Genomic DNA, 25263 nt, shown 5'->3' with positions numbered 1-25263 from the left:
TATATTATCCAAAGGTGTAAGCTTGTCTACTGTCTGATCTTAAATAGAATATTGAAGCAGTAGTATCCCAAATAATTTTCCTTAACTAGCATTTAACCCTGGTTTTGTAAATTAGCTTCCCAAGAATTAAAAATCAGACAGGTAGAAATACCAAAGCATAGTCAGAATATCTCATAATCTAGTTACATCTTTGAATGAACCAACAGTTATAAAGGTGTTGAAGGGACACAAGGGTGGCATGGGGGGTGGGCACAATTGCCATCAGAACCATGAAAAACCTGCCAAGAATATATTAAAGTGGCTTCAGAAATGGTGAAACCTAAATGATGGTTCTATTTACTCTGTAAAAGTATAAATACTACAAACTTTTCATTAAAAAAGAAAAAAATATATAATAAAAATAATTAATAAAAAATAAATAAAATATAAAATAAATAAACAAAATAAAAACTAAAAAAATAAAAACAGTTGTGTTACAGGATTCCTTTGGTGCTGCTTTGCCAGCCAGAAATGTCTGTGGCTGCCATGATCTCTGCCCAGGGCCTTGCTCAGGCCTGCCAGGCTTGCTCCACCCAATCCACCCAGCAGGCTGCACTCAGCTGGTGCCCTGGCCCAGTTCCTGTGCCCACCATGCTTCCGGGCTCAGCCTGTGGCTGGACTGGGTGTACCACGAGTGGCTTCCATGTTGGGTGCCAGCGTATAGATGAACACAGTAGCACCTGAAAACTTGGAGATGCCAGCAACCATGGAGCTCCAAGGGGCATTACAGCTCTTGCCCAGGGAATCCTGAGGTCTAAGTTCCCAAGAAATGTTGTATATTTTGTGGTTCAGCAAGCCAGCCAGGAGGGAACGGTGCCCAGTGGATTCTCTTCTTTGCACCTGTAGGTTAGCAAAAGGGGGCATGTTACAGCTCTCTTGTTCCCAAATGCCCCCAGCTCAGTGAACAGGGTTATGTTACAGCGTTTTTCCCACTCACCATTCAGCAGATGTCAGGTTCTTGTCCCGTGACCAAAAGGAATGAGGTATGCAAGCACTGAAGAGTGAGCGAGGCAGAGAAGAAATTTCTTGGGCAACAGAAAAGCTCTTGACCCGAGAAGGGATCTGAAGCGGGTAGCCCTCAATGGTGAGAGGGGGCCCTAAAGTGAATGGCCGTCTGTGAGGCTGAGTCTGGGGTTTTTATGGGCTTAGAAGGGGGAGTGCATGCTGACTGGTTCATGGGTGAGCTTTGGAAAAAGCATCATTCAATTGGTTAAAAGGCATCATCCAGAAACAATCAATAGAGAGAGAGAGGGTAAGACAGGGACTCCAGTTGTGGACTCTATCTGGGCCCGGCAGCTCAGTTTTCAGGCTTTAAATTGTCTTTGGTTTGAAGTTCAGGTTTCACCAGGGACTCATCCCTGTCTGCCTAGGAATCCTGTTGTTATTGGTTGAAAACACAACTAATGACAACACTTGAATTGTGTCTACACTTGGCTTGTGTTTGCCAAGTGCACCTGTGAGTTCTCCTCCATCCATGTAAAGCTCTGCTTCCCTTGATACATCCACTCCTTTGTCGTTTTATACTCCAGCTTTCATCCATTCTGCTCTTTCCCTTTGTAACTAAAATTACTTTAAAATGATGTCAAAGCAAAAGTCTGTGTTGCCCTTTTAGGTTGGAAGAGTGAGGGAAATATTGGCAATGTGGAGGGACTACGTTTTTAATTATGATCAATTAGTGATACCAAGTACTTAATCACTATCATTTATTGACCAGTGTTCATGTAGCATCAATAAAGAGGTAGAGAATGATGCACCCTCAGGCCAGAATTCTACAATAGTTAAGGTTTGCTTCTAGAAAGGCCTATCCTCCCACATCCCTAAAATTTCCACAGTAAATAAGGAAATGACCCATAACCTGTCTTTGACAACATGCAAGATTCAGGGTTGATCTTACATTTTCCACAGATGGGGAGCCTAGAAAGTGAAAATTGGTTGTGGCAATGTTGACCTGGGTTTGAGATTGTTTCTGTCTCCTATTCACTGTGACTTTATTTAGATGTCCCAGGCTTTGCTCTCTCCTTTGCAAATAATATTATACTTCATAGGGTTAGTTTGATAATGACATGAACAAATACGTGAAATGAATCATTGATAGCCCTTAAGCAGTGTACTAATGTATGCAGTGGACTATGGTATAGCCTGACAATTAAGATTTTGGAGACTGGAAGCAGATCAACTTGTGTTTGACTCCTGACCTCTCCACCTGTCTTGATCATGTATGCTGACATTGGTACATGACCTCAGTAGTGTATGGTGAGGTCCTCTGACATTGGAGTCAGACTTCCCAAGTTTGAACCCTGACTCTTCCCCTTGCTAGCTGTGAGAGTTTGCAATTTTTCTCTGCATCCCTCAATTTCATCATCTATAACAAGAACTTACAATGGAGCCTACTCCAAAAGGCTTTGATGAGGATTAGCTGAGCTGACAGATGTAAAGCACTTAGGACATCACCTGGAACACAGTAAATGTTTGGTTATGATGATGATTAAACTCTCCAAGTCTCTGTCTCCTTGTTTGTAAAATGAGGAAGTAATAGCTAGTCCATAGGACTGGTGTAGGATTAAATGAAACAGTGTTTTACCACCTACACAATTGTCTCAGGCATAAAAGATGCTTTCTGGGTCCAAGTGGTTGGTGCCATGATTCGCATGCCAGTCAAAGTCAGTCATGGTAATTCTACCCTCTGGCCACTAAGTTTAGAATTAAACACTTGACCCATTTCTGTCCAATAAGATGTGAAGTTCAGTCTGCTAGGGGTATCCATGAACACTTTTGTCTCTCTTGAAAGAGACCAACAAGAAAAGACTCTCTGATTTGTGTCTGGATGTGACACTTATTCCTTCTTGCTCAATTCTCATATACAGCATGTATTAATCCGTTCTCACAAGGCTATGAAGGAATACTTGAGACTGGGCAATTTATAAATAAAAGAGGCTTAATTGACTCACAGTTCTGCATGTCTGGGGAGGCCTCAGAAAATTAACAATCATGGTGGAAGGCATCTCTTCACAGGACAGCAGGAGACAGAATGAGTGCCAGCAGGGGAAATGCCAGACACTTACAAACCATCAGATCTCATGAGAACTCACTCACTGTCACAAGAACAGCATGGGGTAAACTGCCCCCATGATTCAATTACCTCCCACCGGATCCCTCCCACATGTGGGGATTATGAGGATTATAATTCAAGATGAGATTTGGGTGGAGACACAACCAAACCATATCACAGCATAGCAGGAAATAAATGGGCATGTATAAAATTTGCAGTTGCCAATACATTACAGTAGAATAAAATCTCTGTAGAACAAAAAGACTTGTAAAGAAGCCAGGCTCTGGGCTGGCTTTAGTCTTTGTACAGAAGCAAGTTTCCCCTCCTAGGCACTTCCCTTTGTATACAGAGAGTCAGACAATGGTCTTGTGGAATTGAATGTCTTAGACACACAACCACATTACCCAAACCACAAGATCCCAGATTTCAGTCTCTGTTCCATCTGAAATCAAGCCAAACAAATAAATGTCCAATGAGAGCAGATCATTTCTAAAAATATAGTGAGGGCCATATACAAAGCTTGCCAGTTTTATGCTCCAAACAAAAACTTGGGGGTCATGAAGTTTCTTGGATCACTCAAAACTCCATAAAGGAAGAAGCTTGTAATCCTCAGAAGGCTTGTAATGTTCAGCTTCCCAACCTGGTACCTAGAGCTTCCATCACACCCATCATTCTCCTTTATTTGTGTACGAATTTTACTCTCAAGGTACTGGTTTGGGAAGGTGATGTAGAGATCTCGAGAGAGAAGAGACTAAGATTAATGTAGATGACAAGCATCCAAATGACTGCAGACTCTGGAAAAAACAGAGGTGCTGATGGAGAAGTTGGGATTAAAAAGCCAGCAGGTTGAAGACTTTAGTTTTAGTTTTAAATAGCTGTCAAGTTATTAAACAATAATATTCATATTTCTCGAAGAGTTAGTACCTGCCAGGCAATCTTCTAAATGCCACACATACAGTAACTCACTTAATCTTCAAAATACCCTATGAGGAATGAACTTATATTATTCCCATTTTAAAGAGGAGAAAAATAAGACACAGAGCTGTCAAGAGACTTACTCAAAGTCACAAAGCTAGTAAAGGGCAACACTAGCATTTGAAACCAGGCAGTCTATCTCTAGAACCAATGCTTTTAACCTCTCCACTGTTGGAGTCTTAAATAAATAAAGATTATTATCTTTTCCTATAGATAAAACATTTTCTGAATTTTTTACATCATTCTTACTTCAAGTTATACTTACTACAACATAATCCATTACAAGCAAAGATTTCGGGCAGTATCTTGGAGCTGACTGTCATGATTCCATCTTAGTAAGTTCCCAATTACTGGAAATTTCTGGCTGGTAAATAATTAAGTAGTAAGAACTAAAACCAAATATAGTTTGGTCCCTCTGCTAAACAATGCTGAGACCAAGTAAAATAACATAGTTACTTGCTCCAGAAGGCACTTGTTTCTGAATAAGACTGCAAACCAACTAAAATAGTTAACTTCTGAAGACTTAGCTGACTCCTCAAAACTAACTTGAAGATCTTTACCTTACCATGCTCACCAGTCCATAACTGTTATATCAGAAATTCTACCCAATGCCAATCAGTTCTCTGCTTGCAAGACCCACCTTAAAATTACCCAGCCTAGGACCTAAAACTCTATAAAGATCTTCTCCTTATTTTCCTCTTTTGAGCCACTACTAAGTCCCTGAAAGGCAGTGTGCTCTCCACTGCAGTAAGTCTCATCAACTTGGCTTTGCTTGGTGCAAAGGTTTGCCTGGTGGTCTTCTGGAGGAGTTGATAGTTGTCATTTGAATGCCTTCACCAACTAGTAGTTAGCCACCCATACTTCTCAGAGTCACTCTATAAACATCATTAACTGACTAGCCTGGACAACTATTTAGCAATTACCTGAGCACTGCTTCCATTCTTAGACATCCTTCAGCTGCAGGATTCTGAAGAATGGGGCTCCAAGACGGCAAAGGAGAACCAAGGGAAACAGTGATTCAAGCTATCTTTATTTTGTTTCTTTCAGGGTTTTTTAAAAATAGAAGGAGATACTACAAAATTTTTCATTTCAAAAATGAAGACCATCCTTCTATACACCTGCTTTATTCACTGACAGACTGCCCAGGACAGACAGGACATGCCCAAACAATGAATGTTTCTGCTGTGAAAGTCCTTGGCTTTGAGCTTGTTCCTCCCCACTAATCCAGTAATGCATATCCTTATGTGGCTCATTTTCTGGCCTACTTAAAGGGAATTAGAGGTATATGTTTCCACGAACAGACCACAGCATGAGGAAAATTGTGAGCCTTCTGGCACAGTAAATCCTTGAAGACTCTACCAACTCTTCTCAATTCTTCACTTCCTTCTCCTCCCATTCTGGAAGATTCCAGGCCCACTGGGGAACAAGGAGCTGCTGAGAGGAAACGCAAGTTGGGCCATTTCTAGTTCATCTGCCTCCTGCCCTGCCTTATGCCTCCTACCTCCCAATGCCCAGTCATCTCTAGTTTTTGGGGACAGACATGAGTTTATTTCATTGCATTAACATCTAGCACAATCTCAACTCACTGCAACCTCCGCCTCCTGGGTTCAAGTGATTCTCCTGCCTCAGCATCCCAAGTAGCTGGGATTATAGGCGCCTGCCACCACACCTGGCTAATTTTTGTATTTTTAGTAGAGATGGTGTTTCACCATGTTGGCCAGGCTGGTCTCGAACTCCTGACCTCAGGTGATCTGCCCGCCTCAGACTCCCAAAGTGCTGGGATTACAGGCATGAGCCACTGTGCCCAGCCTACTTGACACAATCTTATAAAAATGTATTTCCTTTTTCAGGGATCCCACCTCTGTAACCACCCTGTCACATCAGTCCACTCCACCAGCACCTTCCAGGCTAACCGTGTTAACAACCTTTGTGATTATATACCAATATAGATGCATATAAGATTTGCTTTATCATTTATAGTCACCCTATGCACACTTCATGCATCTTGCTTTTTCTCACATGGCAGCATTTTATAGGAATCCCTCCAAGTAAGTTGGTAGAGTTCTAATTTCTTTTTTTTTTTTTTTTTTTTTTTGAGATGGAGTCTTGCTCTGTCCCCGCAGGCTGGAGTTCAGGGGCTCGATCGATCTCGGCTCACTGCAACCTCTGCCTTCCAGGTTCAAGCCATTCTCCTGTCTCAGCCTCCCAAGTAGCTGGGATTACAGGCGCCTGCCACCACGTCTGGCTAATTTTTTTGTATTTTTAGTAGAGATGGGGTTTCACCATGTTGGCCAGGCTGATCTCAAACGCCTGACCTCGTGATCCACCCACCTCAGCCTCCCAAAGTGCTGGGATTACAGGCGTGAGCCACTGTGCCCAGCCAGTTCTAATTAATTATTTTTAATGGCCACAGAGTCTCTCTGGTGATGTGTATTTCACCATGATTTTTTTAACCACTTTCCCACTGATGGCCATATACATTCTGTCCAGGTGTAACTGTTTGCCACAATGACAATGCTCTAATAAACACCCTTGAACACATTTTCATTATTACTGGTGGTTTTCTACCTGTGAGATAATTTCTTAGCAATAAATTCCTGGGTAGAAGAGCATCTTTTTTACTTTAACAATTTTAATAGATATTGCCAAATTGCTTTTCTAAAAGGCTGTAGTATTCACACTTTTCCTCATGTCCCTTCTGTTATGGAATGAATTGTGTCTTTCCAAAATTCATATGTTGAAGCCCTAATCTCTAAAGTGACTATATTTGGAGATAGGGCCTTTAAAGAGATAATTAAGGGTAAATGAGGTCATAAGGGTGAGACCCTAAACCAATAGGACTGTGGCCTTACAAGAAGAGGAGGAGACACCAGGAATGCATGCACAGAGAAAAAGGCACTGTGAGGACATGATGAGAAAGTGGCCATCTGCAAGCCAAGGAGAGAGGCCTCAGGAGAAACGAGCCCTGCCAGCACCTTGATCTTGGACTTCCAGCCTCTAGAACTGTGAGAAAATAACTTCCTGTTGTTTGAACCACCCAATCGGTGATTTGTTTGTGTGTGTGTGTGTGTGTGTGTGTGTGTGTTTTGAGATGGAGTTTTCTTCTTGTTGCCCAGGCTGAAGTGCAGTAGTGCGATCTCGGTTCACTGCAACCTCCACCTCCTGGGTTCAAGCGATTCTCCTGCCTCAGCCTCCCGAGTAGCTGAGATTACAGGCATGTGCCACCATGTCCAACTAATTTTGTATTTTTAGTACAGACAAGGTTTCCCCATGTTGGTTGGGCTGGTCTTGAACTTCCGACCTCAGGTGATCCACTGCCTCGGCCTCCCAAAGTGCTGGGATTACAGCTATAGCCACCATGCCCAGCCAATCTGTGACATTTTCTTGTGGCAGATCAAGAGGATAGGAACAATGAACAGGGAGTGCATGGAGGGGCCTTCCAGAGTCCTCCATAGGGTGCAGTCCAAGTACCTGGGAGTGCTGAGCAACACCAGTGGTAGCTGTGAGGGACCTCAGCTCAGAGTAAGCTAGAAACACAAGGATGCAGTCCTCGTCTTTGAGCACTCTAAATATGGTGGAAGCTACAGTTGGTCAATGCAAACAAGGTCTATACACCCCCTGCTATAGTTTGGAGGTTTATCCCTGAAAACCTCATGTTGAAATTCGATCTCCAATATTGGAGGTGGGGTCTAACGGGAGAAGTTTGCATCATAAGGGGTGGATCCCTCAAGAATAGATTAGTTCCCTCCCTGGCTGGGGGTGAGTGAGTTCTCACTCTGTTAGTTTCCACAAGAGATAGTTGTTAAAAAGAGCCCTTATCTCCCTCCCCTTTCTCCCTCTCTTGCTTGCTCTCTTGCCATGTGATCTCTGCACGTGCTGGCTCCCCTTCACCTTCTGCCATGAGTGGAAGAAACCCAGGACCCTCACCAGAAGCAGATGCCGGTATCATGCTTCTTGTACAGCCTGCAGAACCATGAGCCAAACAAACCTCTTTTCTTTATAAACTACTCAGCCTCAGGTATTCCTTTATAGCAACACGAAAAGACTAAGACACCCTGCAAAATCAAGTGTACACAAACTTATGTTAAATGAAATGTATGGGGGGCTTGTGTTTTGAATGGAGCTCCTGCACTAGGGCACAACAGACCAGACCAAACCAGAATGGAGTCACTTGTGCTAGGTGCATGAGGAACTCTGAGCTTACTAATGTGCTTCTTGTTCCTTCTTTCTGCTTCTTTAGCCCTTTTCTGTCTATAAAACCAAAGTCCTCTGCTCAGCTCATCTTTTTTAAATCTTTGGATAGGTTACTGTTCAATGCATGAATGCCCAATAAAAGCCAATTAGATCTTTAAACTCAATATGTTGAACTTTTGTTTACCACTGTTGTCATGAATGTTGTACACAAGTCTGTCTGGGTGAACATGAGGGCCCAGGGAAGGTGCTACTGTGGTAATATCTTTTTTAGGAGGACTGTGACAGGAGATGCGACCAGATTATGTACCAGACACAAACATAAGAAATGGGCTTGTGTTTGGGGCCCACATGGAATGTGCTGGCAGCCATAGCCCAGTGATCATTCAGCCAGCTGGAATCAAGGAAAAGCCATCATTATGAGGTTCCTTCATTCCCTTTCTCTTGAATCTTCTTGGAAATTTCTGCCTAGGAAGAAAAATTACCAAAAGAAAACCCTTGATTTTTTTTAAGAGCTTATAGTTTACAAATCAATTTCAAATTATTTCATTTGCTTTTTTTCTATAAAGCCTTATCCTATGAATAGAGATTATTTGTCATTACCTGACAGATTCCTATTAGCCAACAGGCACACAAACAGTAAAGTTTAGCAATTTTTATGACAAGCCTAATTTAGGTTCTATCTCCCAACAGATTTGCTAAGGAGTTTATGTGCATTTACTGAATTGCCCTGAAGCAGAAATTTGCAAACTCTGCTTTGAAAAGGTCCAGGGATTGCCAGAATGAGCCTAGGCTGGGGGAGGTGGTAAGGAGGGGATTGGGGCTCCTGTGCCCAGCTGAAGCACAGCACCTTCACTTTCCCTGCTTTGTGTTTTATTTTCCTCAGTGAGAAGACATCTGCAGGGGTGGGTTAGGGGAGAGGGACAACTACTGTTCTAGGGGAATGGAAGGAAAAAGAGGCAGGACTGTGTCTTACTCATTTTTGATTTGAACCCCTAGCTTCTAGTCCCGAGTATCTGGAAAGAGTATTTGGAGGACGGAAGGGTGAGCTTGATCAGGATTGTTTGCCCAGTGGGTGGCAGGAGTTGGACGGGGGCAGGGGCAGTCAATAGAATGGAATTGAAAGTCAAACAAAAGCTTTGTTAGGTCAATTATTTTTTGAAAATATGTGTAAACTTGTGTTAACCAAAACTCTGAAGATCAGGTGTATTAGTAAAGCTATGCAAGCTCACGTTTAGGGATTTTGCTTTCTCTCAGTGGCAATATGGTCCATTTTCATACCCAGATGTGGAAGAGGTGGGGAAATGGGGCTCAGGGAGAAGAGCTGAAAGGCTCTCCTTTCCCTGCCTCATCTAGTCTCCTACAGCACCTGCTGACTGTAGGGAAACTGAGGAAGAGCAGGACTACTCCCTGCCCCTCAGGGGTGATGGGATCTGAGACTCTTGGAAGATTGGAAATCTTTTCCTGTCAACCATCAATAGATATACTGGTTTATGTTTATTGAAGCCTGGAAGTGGGAACATCTACTCCCCTGTACAGTTTTTCATCATCATTGTCATCTCATCTCAGCCTGGAACACGTGCTGTGCCCCAAAGCACGCAGACTTGTGTGGCAGAAAAACAGCTGGCACAGGTGGGCAAGTTATCTGTCTGTTTGATTTCAGACCCATTACCCACCTTCCCCTACTCTGCTTGGTACTGCTGGGGGATGGCTTCTGTGCCCACTTGCTTCCTGTTAGATTGAGCCAATGGAGGCATGGATGGAAGAAGGGGAAACTTGGTAATACACCAGCTCCGCCTCCCTTTCCAGCCTTTTCTTGGGCAGTGACTACAAGAAAAGTGACCACATTTCCTCCTTGGACCCAGCTCCATCACACAGCCTCTTCTTGGCTTCCATTTCCCATTCCCCATGATGGCCTTTCCCCCATGGTTTCAGCCACAGGGTCCTCAGGTGGCATCTCATGCAGCCCCTCATCCAGAGTTCCAGCTCACAGTTCCTGGGTCTGGTGGCTCAGTCCCCTCCCTTTGTTCCTCTGTCCTAGCAGTGGTAATGGATTCCTGCAGTTGCTAATCTCTGGGTTGCCTCACCCTCCTCCCCTGGTTTTATAACACCCTTCTAACTAGACTGCTATATTAAACTCCTTCCACGAAACTCCCTGCATTTCTTGACTGCACCCTGACTACAACACAAAGGTTAATGAACCTAGAAAAGTTCTTGGCTAATTTGTTCAGCACTTCCCATTTTCTGACAAACATCGTACATCCATCCTTTGTGCTCCTTGAGTTGTCTGCACATACTCCTTAAACACCCACCTGTCCTTGGCAGTAGCGATGAGCTCCCTGGCAAGGACTTTGAACCGGGGTCTTCTCTCCAAGGGTTCACAGGAACAGAAGTCAAACTAAGGAGACCTTCTCAGATGGAGATTAGCTTAGTTTACTTTCTTTGCAGTTCTCAAGTATTTGTTTAGGGGATTAGGAGAGAGCTTAAACTGTATCTGTGTTTTAGCCATTTTAAAGTAATTTGCCAGTATTAAATGCATCAAAAGCTCTGTCTCCTTCAGTAAAGAAGCACATGCAAAAAGCATCCCAAATTAGAAAGTCTAGGCCTCGTTTCTGTGCTGAAGTGTTGTCCCTCCTTATCTGCACCCTAATCCCAGATCCCCCTCTTCCTTTAGCTTGACCAGGACCTGCTGCTTCAGAATCACTGTGGTCCTGTGACTAATCAGGAAAAAACAGCAACAACGACGAATGTGTGTTTTTCTGGGATTCTCCCCAAAACAATGTTTACTTTAGAGGAGTCGTACAAAAATCTCTTCCCCTGGCTCACACCATATGTGCTTCTGCTTGGCCTCTTCACATTGACAACGTGAACATTCAAATGATCAGCATCAGCTGCAGGCTCAATCACCAGGAGGTGTGATCGTGCTCAGAGGAGGCCACGCAGTTGGTTCTGTGTTTTGGGAAAATGTTTTTTATTTAATTAATGTTATTATTTATTGGATAGGTGCCCAGAATTAAGGTCAGTCCTGAAAAGACTGTTTTTTAAGATGTAAAAATAATTCCAAAAGCTTGTCATCTTGTTGTGGAGAAAACAAATCTAATACATGAAATCCTCAATGCAGAACTTTATATGATTTAAATAATAACTAAGATAACAATACTAATAAATGACAAAGACAGTAGTGCTGTATGCAGAGCAAAGAAGGAAAGAGTCATCTCACAGGACAGGGCCTGGAGGGCCAGAGACAGGCCAGCAACAGTTTCTAATCTTCAAATAGAAATTAAAGGGATACAGACACACCATCCCCTGCATTGAAGAACTGCTTGGGGAACAAGTTTGTAGTCATCACAACTTTAGAGGCTAAAAAGTGTCAGCAACAATTCAAATCATCAAGCAGGGAGTGGGATGTATTGGGACAGATAACTGTGAAAGGACAGGGCAGAAGTGGCTGCAGGCACAACTGGATTCAGGAACTAAAGCAAAGGCATGAGTGCTCTCCAGCTCTCCACACCTCATGTGTTGGGCTTGTTGTCTCGCCCTACAGACACTCTTTCTTTGTGAGTCAGGGCACTGGGACATCAGCACAGGAAACACCAGCTTTGTGCCCTCCCAGGTAATAAAAATCCAAGAGAGAAGAGCCCTACATGTGGAAGTTCAGTAAAAGGACTCTGATTGGCTGGGTTTGGGTGACGTATTCACCCTTGGAGCCAATCACTGCAGCTGGGGATGAGGCGATGGTGGTTGGCTGGGGTTTTGCTAGGGAGCTGAGTTCCCTAAATCTGAAAATTACAGCTGCAGGGTGAGAAGAAAATGCTCACTGGATGTTCAAAGAAAAGGCGTGAAAGGACTGAGAAGTTTGCAAAAGGGCAAACCCAAAAGTGCCAATGGAGCCTGCAGTGACTTAAAGCAGTGGTCCCCAACATTTTTGGCACCAGGGACCAGTTTCGTGGAAGACAATTTTTCCATGGACCAGGTCAGGGGATGGTTTGGGGATGATTCAAGTACATTACATTTAGTGTGCACTTTATTTCTATTATTATTATATTGTAATATATAATGAAATAATTCTACAACTCACCATAATGTAGAATCAGTGGGAGCCCTGAGCTTGTTTACCTGCAACTAGATGGTCCCATCTGGGGGTCATGGGAGACAGTGACAGATCATCAGGCGTTAGATTCTCATAAGGAGTGGGGAACCTAGATTGCTGGCATGCACAGTTCACAACAGGGTTCATGCTCCTATGAGAATCTAATGCCACTGCTGATCTGACAGGAGGTGGAGCTCAGATGGTAATTCGAGTGATGGGGAGCAGCTGTATATACAGAGGAAGCTTCACTTGCTCACCTGCCACTGACCTCCTGCTGTGTGGCCCAGTTCCTAACAGGCCACAGACCGGTACTGGTCCATGGCCCAGGGGCTGGGGACCCCTGACTTAAAGGAAAAAGAAACCTGGATTGCCCTGGTTGAGATGCATGTGGTATTGGGCTGGTTTGTGGGGAGCTGCAGAGAACCCATAACCAGCACAGGCTCTGATAGCATTGCCCTCTTCAGCTGCCATCGTCGGGTGGGAGACTGCCTCTGAAGGTGGTTTTCTAAATATTCCTTACAGATGGGGCTCGCACTCTGTAGAAACTGCAGGGAAATCGAGCCACAAGACAGCGGCTCAAGTCAGATTCTCTGTGCTTTAGGCAGGGGATGGATTCTGGCTGTCTCTTGGACGGCCCTGAAAGAACTCTGGTGGGAAGGTGCAGAGGGGTGTTTGCTATGGGCTCCACCTGGGACATTTACACATCTACCTGTGGGACAGGGCCCGAAGCTCGGGCTACCAAGACAGCAGAACAGGCATTTCCTCATCTTCAACCTCCTCTCCCCTCACCCCTCCCAGCTAGATCCTGACACCACTGCCCACATCCCCCCACCTTCTGCCCTGGGATGGGGTGAAAATAAAACAGCTGAGCATGCAGCTAATGATGGTATTTACAGTTACCAGTAGGGAGTGTTCCCAGTGCGCCAAATGCTTAACATCCATGATCTGACAGCTCCTGTGATGGTAAATATCCTCTCCACTTTTCAGATTCCAATACACAACCCCTGAGATTCAGGATGCTCTTGCCATGGTCTTTTTTTCGCTTTTAAAATGTTAAAAAAATTTCCCACATAACACCAACGTAACCACAAGCCTCTCTTAATGGCTGCCTGACCGTCCTCCTCTTAGCCCAAACACTTTATCTCTTTTCTGTGGACAATGCCTGCTTTCAAAAGCTCTTTTCTTCAGGGAGAACAAGAGTCTGCTAAATTCTATTAGCGTTCAGCAAACCCCAGGGCCCCAGTCTCAACTTTGGCACAGGAAAGTCCAACACTCCGCATCCCCTTCCCTGGAGGAGCCCATCTATGGGAAATTTAACTCTCAGCCTACAAGAAAGCTTCAGACTGACTTGTCTTTTTCTCCAGCTCCTTCTAGCTGTGCCATCGGGGACAGCTTGGTGAATATAAAAGATTTTCAAAGCCTATTAACAAGCCATACAGCTCTAGAGGGGGGTGTGTGTGTATGAGACAGAGAAACAGTTGTGTGTAACACAAATGTATGTTTTTAGAATAATTATTGAAGTGTTTTTATCATTTCAGAGACTCAGTTTGAAGCGAAGGAACTATGTGAGCAGCAGCAGCATGTCCAGGAGAGGGCACCCTCTCACAGCCTGGCTAAAACGCTCAGGGCAGGTCCTGGTTCTACAGTCACTGCCCTCTGCGGAAGGTTGTTCTCTAAGAAGTTGTGGGTGCACATGCCCTACACACCCAGCCGGATGCCCTGAGAGGGGGGATGCTGTGGTTATGAGACAAAGCCTGTTGCAACCAACAGAGGAGGCCCATCTCTTCCCATGAGGCACCCCTGCAGCTGCCTTCTTACAGTGTCTCCAGAACCTCGCTGAGTACTTCCAGCTGCGCACTGATCCCCGCCAGAAGCTTGGCCAGTTTGGTCGGCGTGGGGGCCTGACCGTTGTGAGAACAGTGGTCTCCAATGGTCATGTGCTCAGGACAATTCAGAGAACTTAGAGAAACCCAGGTACCTGGACTCCACTCCAGACCTACTGAATCTGAATCACTGGGGTAGGGCCCGGGCAGGTATGGATTTTTGAAACCGCACAGGTGATTTAGATGAGCACCTTGACAGGAGTTAGTCTGCCACAGTTCCATGCACACTGGCAGAAGACACAAAACTCCTGAGTCAGCAACAAAGCACAGCAAGCAGCATAAACTTCATGTTCAGGTTGGTTCCCTTTGTTCTCTGGCACCAGAGGGTGATGCAGTGGCCCAGGTGAATTCAGAGCACATGTTGGGTTCATCACAGCAGAGGAGCCCCAAGTTTCAGAAACCCAAATCTTTTGAAAGGCTGAAAGGACTGCAGGTAAACCTGCCCAACTTTTACACCATAGTAAGACATTGTCTTCTTTTTTTTTTTGGAGACGGTCTTGCTCTGTCGCCCAGGCTGGAGTGCAGTGGTGCCATCATGACTCACTGTAGCCCTGACCTAGGCTCAAACCACCATCCTGCCTCAGCCTCCAAAGTAGCTGGGACCACACACGCACGCCACCATGCCTGGCTAACTTTTTTTTCCTGTAGAGATGGAGTCTCATTATGTTGTCCAGGCTGATCTTGAACTCCTGGGCTCAAGTGACCTGCCTGCCTCAGACTTCCAAAGTGCTGGGATTACAGGCATGAGCCACTGTGCCTGGCCAACATTATCTTTATTATCATACACAGTAAGCAAATCTCTCTTCCCTGGAGGGGGGACTCTTATTTTTGTCTGCCAAGATGATTTCCTTTATAATCTTCTTGAAAAAATAGTTGAAAAGATAACTAGAACTAGTCTGGGCGCAGTGGTTCACGCCTGTAATCCCAGTACTTTGGGAGGCCGAGGTGGGTATATCACCTGAGGTCAGGAGTTGGAGACCAGCCTGGTAAAACCAGGTAAACCCAACATGGTAAAACCCTTCTTTACTAAAAACACAAAAATTAGCTGGGCATGGTGGTGCACGCCTGTAATCCCAGCTACTCAGGAGGCCGAGGCAAGAAAATTGCTTGAACCCAGGAGGCGGAGGTTGCAGTGAGCTGAGATCGCACCATTGCACTCCAGCCTGAGTGACAGGGTGAGACTCCATCTTAAAAAAAAAGGGCAGGGGCTGCTGGGAGTGGTGGCTCAAGCCTGTAATCCCAGCACTTTGGGAGGCTGAGGTGGGTGGATCACGAGATCAAGAGATTGAAACCATCCTGGCCAACATGGTGAAACCCCGTCTCTACTAAAAATACAAAAATTAGCTGGGCGTGGTGGCGTGCACCTGTAGTCCCAGTTACTGGGAAGGTTGAGACAGGAGAATCGCTTGAATCTGGGAGGCAGAGGTTGCAGTGAGCAGAGATTGTGCCACTACACTGCAGCCTGGTGACAGAGCGAGACTCCGTCTCAAAAAATAAACAAATAAAATAAAATAAATAAAAAGACAACTAGAACAAAAGTGCAGTGGCCCTGCTCATATATGCAGAAATACAAGAAACTACTGGGGAGTTTTCTCCTAACACACTCCTGGTTAAGAATCACTAATGCAGGATATTGTTCTAGATCTACATGCTTTTCAGTTTTCAAAGAACTAATTGAGAAATGAGCTCCTTATAATAGAGAGGACGGCTGCCTCATGGATGGAGAAATGGGCAACTGACTTACGGTGTGATGGCAGCTACCACTACATAAATATCATGCATTTTCTGAATATTACACAAAAACACCAGATTCACATTTGCAAAAGTAGGAGTACTGTAAGGGTTAAACTAAACAATATATGCAAAATGTTGGCACATACTAGATGATAAATGTTAGTTCTCTCTCTTCTGCCCTTTGCCTACTTCACAACCAATCCTGGCTGTATAAAGCCAACAAGAATGGCTTAGACTTACATCTTTTTCCTGCTACGATGGCACTGCTAGAAGGAGTCCTTTGGATCCTTTAAATGTGTTCCAGGAGAGGCACCCAGCATGCTGAAAGGGTAATACAAATGACTGAGCCACCAGCACCTGTTGTCTAGGATTTCCTGATCTACCACTCACTCGATTCTACCTTGTACCTGCCTATCATTCCTCCTCACTTTCCCTGCCTCAACCCCACTCCAGTCTCAGAGTCCTAAACCTGTTCTCATCCACTGCTGATCACTGCTGGCCTTCTCAAGGCCACCTTCTAGAGACTGTCTAGACTGCATGTCTTACTCCCACAGCTCTTACTTATTGATTCATTTAGCAAGAATAATGGTTAGTAAATGAAACGATCTCTATTCACAGATGGTATGATCTCTTATCTGGAAAATCCGTAAAAAACGCTTTCAGAACCCATAAACAAGTACAGTAAAGTCGCAGGATACAAGGTCAATATACAAAAAATCAATTGTTTTTCTATATACTAGTGATGAATAATCTGAAGATGAAATCAAGGAAACAATTTACAATAGCATCTAGAAGAAAAAATACTTGAGATAAACAACATAGGTGCAAGGCTTCATAATCACACTGTATCCCATAAATATATACAGTTATTATGTGTCAATTAAAAACAGTAATAAAAGCCAGAAAAGGGTATAGCAACTGAAAGATGTTTCCAGTGTAATTCTAATCAGTAGCATTTGGCACTTGCAAAGAAAATGCAAGTCTTACACACTAAAAATTATAAGATATCATGAAAGAAATTAAAGAAGGCCTAAATAAGTGGAAAGACATGCCATCTTCATGAATCAGAAGACTTAAGTATTAAGATGGCAACATTTCCCAAATTGATGCACAGATTCAACACTATCCTCTCAAAAATGTCATCTGGCTTCTATGTAGAAATTGACAAACTGACCCTACAATTCATATAAAAATGCAAGGGATCCAGAATAGCCGAAACAATCTTACAACAAAATTGGAGGTCTCAAGTTTCCCAATTTCAGAACTTAATGCAAAGCTATAGTAATTAAGACTGCATGGCACTAGAAAAGGCTAGACACGTAGTTTAATGGAATAGAACTAAATTTTTATTAAATTATGAACAGAAATCCTTACTTTTATGGCCAATTGATTTAGACAAACCTAGACAATCACATGGGAGATGAATAGTCTTTTCAATAAGTGGTGCTGGGACAACTGGATATTCACCTGCAAAAGAATGAAGTTGGACTCCTATTTCAAACCACATACAAAAATTAACTCAATATGGGTCATAGTCTTACATGCAAGAGTTAAAACTATGGAACTCTTAGGAGAAAACCTGGGAATAAATCTTTATACCTTAAATTAGGCAATGGTTTCTTAGATAAATACTGAAATCACAGGCAATAAAAGAAAGAAATGTAACTTGCACATCTTCAAAATAAAAATCTTTTGTGCTTTAAAGCACACAATCAAGAAAGTGAAAAGACAGCCACAAAATGGGAGAAGATATTTGCAAGTCATAGATCTGATAAGGGACTGGAGTCCAGAATAAATAACTCTTACAAGTCAACAATAAAAGGACAACCCAATTTAAAAATAAGCAAACGATTTAAATAGACATTTCTCCAAAGAGGATACACAAATGACCGATACACACATGGAAAGATACTCAACACCATTAATCATTAAGGAAATACAAATCAAAACCACAATGACATACCGCTTCATATGCACTGAAATAAAAAAGACAGACAATAACAGTGTTGGTGAGGATGTGGAGAAATTGGAACTCTCATGCATCACTGATGGGATCAGAAAAAAGATGCAGCCCACGTGTCAGTTCTTCAATATTGGTTAATGTAAAGATACAGTTACCATAATAGCCTAGCAATTCCACTCCCAGGTGTCTCTCCAAGAGAAATAAAATATATATCCACACAAAGACTTGTATGCAAATGTTCATGCCAGCATTATTCATGATAGCCAAGAAAATGGAAACAACCCAAGTATCCATCAATGAATGAATGGACAAACAAAAAGTGATATATCCATAAAATGGATTATTCAGCAATCATAATGAATGATGTATTGCTGATACATGCTACAACACAGGTGAACTTTTAAATCATTATGCTAAGTATAAGAAGCCAGACACAAAAAGCCACATGTTTTATGGTTCCATTTATAGTAAATGCTCAGAATAGACAATTCTGTAGAGACAAAAAGTAGAAACAAGGTTGCCAGGAAAGAGTAAGGCATGACTTCTAATGAGTACAGAGTTCTGTGGGAGAGAAGGGAGAGAAGGGTGGTGAAAATGTTCTAAAAATTTGAAGTGCTGATGGTTGCACAATTCTATGAATATATCAAAAACCACTGAACCATAAACTTTAGAAGGGTGAAATCTATGATGTGAATTATAGCTCAATAAAACTGCTTTTGTTTTTTTTTAAGTGAGACCCAGCCTTCTCAGATATGTGATGTTAATGTCCAACCTCATTTGTACTCACAAAATTGTGAAGGAAGAGAACCTGGGTCCACACACACTTTAATGAAGTATGGTTCCTGAGTGTGGTTGCATCTGGCCCATCTAGAAAATTATGCCTGGCATTTGGCCTGCTAAAAACCAAGTTCCACATGGTCTAGAGTTCAATGCAGAAATATCCCTGGTACATATAAAGAAACCACTCCTGCTGGAGGGGTGGTGCCCAGTGAAGCTGCCTGTGCCCCACCCGCCCTCCCATGCCTCACAGCCCTCTCAGTTGTCAGTTGCCCCTGGAACAGGTACTTCTGGAAATTCATGTACCCAAGAAAAGTCAAAAACGAAGAAGAACTCAGCAAAAACACAAAAATACATCAGTTGACTTGGGTCAATGGCATTACTAACTACCCCCGGAGAAGCCTGGACACATCTTCAGTGCCTCTATTTTCCTTTCTGTCCTCCCCCAGTGCCCACTCCATCCAAAGTCCCTTTACAAAGCTCTGTGACAGTGGCTCTCCTAAGTATCTAGAATCTACCTGCTCTCTCCTAAGGCTCACTGCCTCCCCTGGTTCAGGCTCTATCAGCCTCCTCCCACCAACACGTAGCCTCCTCCCTGCTTTCCCTACCTCCAGCCCAGCCTAGCTACAATCTTCTGGGCAGAAGCCCCACTGGGTGTGTTTACATCCCAAATTTGTGCAGAAAATCCACATAGCTCCATTGGGTTACCCAGTCCAGAGCAAACATGCCAGGCCTTTCTCACTCTGTCATCCAAGTTCGAAATCCAAGAGAGAAGAGTTTCAAGAAGGAGGAGATTCAAGAAGGGAAGTTATTCACTGGGTGGGGTGAAGCTCCATGGAAAGGTCACGTAATAAAAAAACTGAAAAGAATCACTTGGGATGTGGTCTCAGGAGGTTACTGCAGACCTCTGGAAAAGCCGTTTCAGGGGTGAGGTCAGAAGCCAATGTGCATTGGATGAAAGAACAAATATAGGTGGAGTCTCAGTTTTATAAGATGTAAAAATCAAGAGAAGCAAAATGAAAAAAGCACTGATGTTGAAGATAGTTTCCCAGTTGCCTTGTTACATTTTCAAGCTGGGACTGAAGGGGTAGTGGGCATTGCTTCAACAGAATCACAACACTTTTTGCCCTTCTCATGGCCTGGTGCATGGAAAAGCTTTGGGAAATATTAGCTGCTGCTATTGACGCTGAGGGCACCCACATGCCTTCAGAACCAGAATCTAAAATGTTCAGCCTCTGAACGTCTAAAACGAACTGCTGAAATGTTACAGATTTCAAAATTAGAGGAAGGTTATTTTATGAAATATCTTTTAGAATATAGGTGTTAGAGAAAGTATATTATCATAAGCTACTCTAGAAGCTGAACTTGGGAGAGTCCCATGGTTAGAGGGACTGAGCATTCTGCCAACACCCAGCCCCACCTTGCCAGTCAGGCCAGTGAGCCACCCCAGAGGCAGGGCCACCTGCCTCAGTCAAGCCTGCAGGTCACTTGCAGCCCTGATGGACAGTCTGTGGGCAACCTCCTGAGGAACCCAAACTGGAACCACTCTGCTAAGCTGCTCCCAAATCCCTGACCCACAAGGATTGTGAAATAACAAATATTCATTGTCCGTTTAAGGCACTAAGTTTTAGAGTAATTTATTTTGAGACACAGATAACGAACACAGCCCTGATGACAATCAGTTATTGGCTATGGGATGCCGAGGGAGTGGATAACTTCCTAGCATGGTGGCTTCTGCTCTGCCAAGGGCAGTTCTTCAGGAAGCAGGCAGCTGCTGTGAGCAATACTCAAAGTTGGGAGATGAGTGCCTCCGCCTGGTAAAGGGGCCCTGGACAAGGAACCGATAACATCCACTGGGGGTGTTGATTATAATCTAGCTAAATTTAGTTTTGGTTTTGACAGGTCAGTTTGTACACCAACACAATTGTGGAAATATTTTGCATTTCTTTCGAAGGTCTCACCTCCTTAGTGTGTGTATCCAGTGGGTACACAACTAGAACTGCATACACGAGGAGCAGCAGTGGGAAGCAGCAAGGTGATCTAGAGACACTTTATTTATTACTCACTAAGTCCCGAAAAGTGCTTGCAAATATAGAAAGTGCAGGTAGAGATGATCAATAATAACTAACTATAGTGTCTGCCCTTCATTGCTATTCAAGTCTTGCTTTCCAATAAGACACTTCATAACTCATTCCTAAGTGCACTGTTGGAAGTGGGAGGGAGGGAGAGGCGGCACAGGAACGAGGTCAGGGAGGGAAGAGAGACTCTACATCAGATGACAATGTCTCAGTTGTCACTTCAGGTTCTGGCTGCTCTCTCCACTGTACAGGGAAAGCCACCAAATAGACAGCAAACTGGTCCCCCCTGCTTTCCCCAGAACACTCCTTTTCCCAATCTCTAGGTGTAAGTGCAGGAAGCCCTGAGCATCTAATGGAGTCAGATGCTAAGTTAAACACCCAGAAGTCCCAGTTCCCATGGGGCCAGAGGAAAAGGCAGAGTGCTATTTCCAGACTTCAATGGCAATTGAAAAAGGAAAAAGACTCGTGTGGGTGTGGGGCAAAGGCTGCCCCAGAGTGCCCAAGCTTTAGCTTCAATAAACCTATCATAGCCATAATGAGGCAGTGGTGGGGCAGAAAAAAGAACCTATAGGGTCTTTTGTCTGGCAGAATCATACCTGGTTGAGCAACCAAAGTGTCTTCTCCCACCTGCCTCCTATGACACCATTTGGGTTTCTCCAACAGTCTTCCACGTGTGTGTGTGTGTGTGTGTGTGTTTAGAAAGAAGCACCTGGTCACCAGAAACTCAGATGCCAATAACTCTTAACAAAAATACATTCACACTGGACAAGTGAACACTCAACCTAACACAGAGCACCTGTGGCCCTGGGATGCTAGGAATGAGGTGGTTTTCTGCAGCGCTGCTTCTCATTCACCATCAGCATCAGAATCAGCATGAGCTTAATGACTGCTTGTTGCCTGGTTTGCAATGATGATGACAATGATGGTGGTGGTGGTGGTGGTGGTGGTGATGATGATGATGTTAATGAGCCCATGGACCAGATTTAATGCTGCTGCCTATTTTGAAATTAAGAAATACATGATGACAGAAACTGAGTTCAGGTAGCACTGGGCTAAGCAGATGACTGACGACTGCTTGGTGACTGGCTTATATGCAATTCTTATGATGACCCTAAGGTAATTGTTAATGAGGATGATGATCATGATCATGAGGAGTTAGATCTGGGAAAACATCACCTGGCCTTCAGTAGCTAATGCATAGCAGTAATGAATACTTTTCTCTGGGCTTGAATAGGAATTCACGGTATGGACGTGGAAAAGGAGGCTCTAGATCAAAAGAGGAAAGATAAGCACGGTCCGTTTTCAAGATACTGTGAAAAGTACAGGTTGAACAATCCAAAAATCTGAAATACTCCAAATTCTGCAACTTTTTGAGTATCAACATGATGCTCAAAGGAAATGCTCATTGGAGCATTTTTGATTTCAGATTTTCAGGTTGGGAACGCTCAACCAGTAAATATAATGAAAATTTTCCAAAATCCTAAATTTAAAACACTTCTGGCTCCAAGCATTTCAGTCAAGAAACATCCATTTTGTACTGATCTGGAGGCTGAGAACCTTGAATTTTATTTACCAGGTAGGGGAACATCATCATTAGCAGGGTTTCTTAACCTAATTAGTACTACATTTTGGAATAGAGAATTGCTGTGGGGGTGTGTGGGGATCTGTCCTGCGTGTTGTGGGGTGTTTAGCAGCATCCCTGGCCTCTACTCGATGCCAGTAGCACACCTCCAGTAGTTACTGTGTAAAATATCTCTGGACATTACCAAATGCCCCCGTGGGAGGTCAAAAGCACCCTCATTGAGAAGCACTGAGCTAAGAAAAACAGCAGACACCACGAAGCAGTCCACAGAGAACGGCCCTAAGCAGGAGAAGAAATGTCAGGTTGAAAGCAGTTCGTGCAGGGAGAGAGACTGTCCTCTTCCAGAGAAAAGAGCTGTCACGACACTGGATGAGGGCCCAGAGGCAGGACTTCAGAGCAACAACCTCAGAGAGCCATGATTCCGGAGCAGTCTCAGTGCCTGCTTTCGCCACCTCGGACACAGCAGGCCCCACTCACCTTGGCTAGAGCCGCACCTGACTCACCCAGTCAGGGAGGTGCCACTGCCCTCCTGAGGCCCTCTCATTTGGAAAGCACCTTCTTCAGAGCATCCTAAGGGAAGCTGGAGTTCCTCTGTGACAGGGCTTTGAGATGTTTTCTAGCAGGCCAGGTCCTTCCATTCACAAAGGAAACACCCAGACAGCAGGGAGGCGAGGGGCAAGTCCTCCCTCGCAGCAGCGGGGTCGACCCAAGCAGGAAGTGGAATCCTGCAGGGAAGCTGCCCCGAGCCCCTCTGCCTGCCACAGGTCCCTGTAAAAATGGTAGAATAAGTGCTAGGAAATGCAAAATGTGATCGAGGGCCACGTGGCATTTAAAAAACTACACCTTGGTTTCCAAAGAAACAGAATGCTATTTTGAGAGGTTCTGCCTCATTAGCCTGGGTTCATATTAGTGTGTGTCTGAGGACAATGCCCCGTGGTTCTATGTTGGAGAGGAACTCAGCTGTGATGCCGCCTTCTCTTCTCCAGCCGGATTGAGAATGACGGCTTCACCTGGGGCTGTGAAGCAGACAGGTAGGCGTCTCACTGAGACACCTGTAGACGCAGAACTAATGACTCACCAGGATGAAGCTCCACCACTGCAGAGCAGAGGAGCGTGCACTGCACCCAGTGGTGACTTGGGGCTCGGGCTCTGGGAGCTGTGGCTCCTCAAAGGCTGTGTGTTCTGGAGGGACTGAAATCTTCTCCCAGCAAATAGTGGACCAGGCTGGGGTCCCTGGAGCAAAAAGCAGCATGCAGGGCTGGGCTGTACCTGGGGGTGTCAGTACCCCCTGCAAAGGTTAACTTAGCCCGCTCAGGGGACTCCCTGAGGCATCTAATTCAAAGGGTGAAATAATCTAATGAGTGCAGCCACACAGAATGAGCAGGTATGGGGGAGAGAAGGGATTCACTGAAGCGATGGCATGAAATGGGGCAGGCTTTGTAGGGCTCCCATAGCTCCACCCTTGGGCCCAGGGCAACTCCTAAGGCCCCAAGCCAATTTTGAGCCCCGCTAGAGCTTCAGTGTTCTCATATGAAAAACTAGGACAATGAGGCCTAACCACAGGTGACTGCGAGAACAAGGAAGAACATATGAGAAAGTGCTTCATGGGCCCTAAAGTGTGGAGCAAATGTTGGTTGTTACTGGCCTAATTCCATATGCTTTACAAACGGTACTTTCATGATAATAAAGCATCTGCATTTCTATGGGAGAAGTTCTAGAGTTATTTTAACTCCTGATAAGAAAATAATATGCCCATGAGAGACCCTGACCCTGAGGCATTCAAACAGTTTACAAACAGGCCTGGGCTCCCTGCCAGCCCAGGCAGGCACTCCCCGGGATCCCAGACCCTGGGGCAGTTTCGGAGACAGCAACCCAAAGCCATGCCAACCCTCCTCTAAAAGTACAAACAGTCCCTGCAGGCTCCCGGGCAAACACCCAACTGACCCTTGATGCTGGGGACCAACAGTGAAAGGGAAGCTATACCCTGACTCCACACTAGCAAAGACAAACGAGCTGGAACCCAGCTTCTTTCTGCTCTTCCTGTTGGATCTGGTCTGTTCAGAAAGGCCTTCGCAGTGCTCTGAAGCCACACTTTCTGTAGCAGGTTGTTTGCAAAAACAACTGTAATGACCCTCCCCTCCCACACGGTTAATGTTCCTCTCTCCTCTCGACGTGAGCAGGGATCTGGGGTGCATCTGTGACTTGCTTTGACCCAAGGGATGCAGCAGAAGTGCTGTTGCGTAACTTCCAAGCTGAGGCTTTACGTGGCCTTGTGGCTTCTGCTGTCTTGAACAGCCTTTGACATCCCTTAAGGGAGCTCACTCTAGAGCCCTTCATGAGAGGCCACGTGAAGACAGAGGCTCTGATACCATATTAACCATGTCTTTTTATGTATTCTGACGCTTCAACATCTAGGGTCTTGGTGACCTTGGCAGGTCTGTCCCTCTCAGGGTTAGCCAATTCCTACAGACAGTAAACCTGCCCATGAGCGTGCTTTTCAAACACAAACTAACCAGTCCAGAGCTCATGCCCCCAGCTACCTACTTCATCAGCCTTCCACAGGACTCACACACTCTAGGCCACTGTTCCTCTGCCCCAAGCACCCCAGGGCCAGGTATCAGACAACTAGGGACAGCCCCTATACCCAGAGCCTGCTGAAATTACTCAAACTATAATAGCTAACCTTAACCCTGTTCACTTTGCCTCACTCACTCCTTCCCGTGGAAACCACCATAAAGGCTCTGCCCATGTTTTTCCATCACTCCTGCCTTCTCGCTGACCATAGTGCCTCCCTATTTGGTGCTGCATGGCACAGCACTTTCCCTTCTCTTGGGATCTGTGAGTAACAACCAATCTTTTCAGTGGCAATCGACACTTGATCTGTTGGTCTCTCTATACCTGA

At 44.6% G+C, this 25263-nt stretch overlaps 2 protein-coding genes across 4 annotated transcripts in view; both read right to left on the bottom strand.

The window, feature by feature from the left end:
- Positions 1 to 25263, bottom strand: part of LOC105490756 (ATPase copper transporting beta) — a 147638-nt gene that overhangs the window by 18234 nt on the left and 104141 nt on the right. Inside the window, exon 22 of one of the 2 annotated variants that reach the window (XR_011614770.1) lies at positions 6132 to 11203. The exons of the other annotated variant lie outside the window; for it this stretch is intronic. The gene's annotated coding sequence lies outside the window, so the exon portion shown is untranslated. Of the gene's footprint in view, positions 1 to 6131; positions 11204 to 25263 lie in introns of those variants that run through there. 2 annotated transcript variants of the gene reach the window in all.
- LOC105490759 (transmembrane protein 272) overlaps positions 1 to 25263 on the bottom strand; it is a 125967-nt gene that overhangs the window by 75256 nt on the left and 25448 nt on the right. The window contains exon 1 of one of the 2 annotated variants that reach the window (XM_071081309.1): positions 22839 to 25140. The exons of the other annotated variant lie outside the window; for it this stretch is intronic. The gene's annotated coding sequence lies outside the window, so the exon portion shown is untranslated. Of the gene's footprint in view, positions 1 to 22838; positions 25141 to 25263 lie in introns of those variants that run through there. 2 annotated transcript variants of the gene reach the window in all.

Source organism: Macaca nemestrina, chromosome 16, assembly GCF_043159975.1.
Source record: "Macaca nemestrina isolate mMacNem1 chromosome 16, mMacNem.hap1, whole genome shotgun sequence".
In the NCBI taxonomy this organism is placed as follows: domain Eukaryota; kingdom Metazoa; phylum Chordata; class Mammalia; order Primates; family Cercopithecidae; genus Macaca; species Macaca nemestrina.
This window is presented reverse-complemented; position numbering and strand designations above follow the sequence as displayed.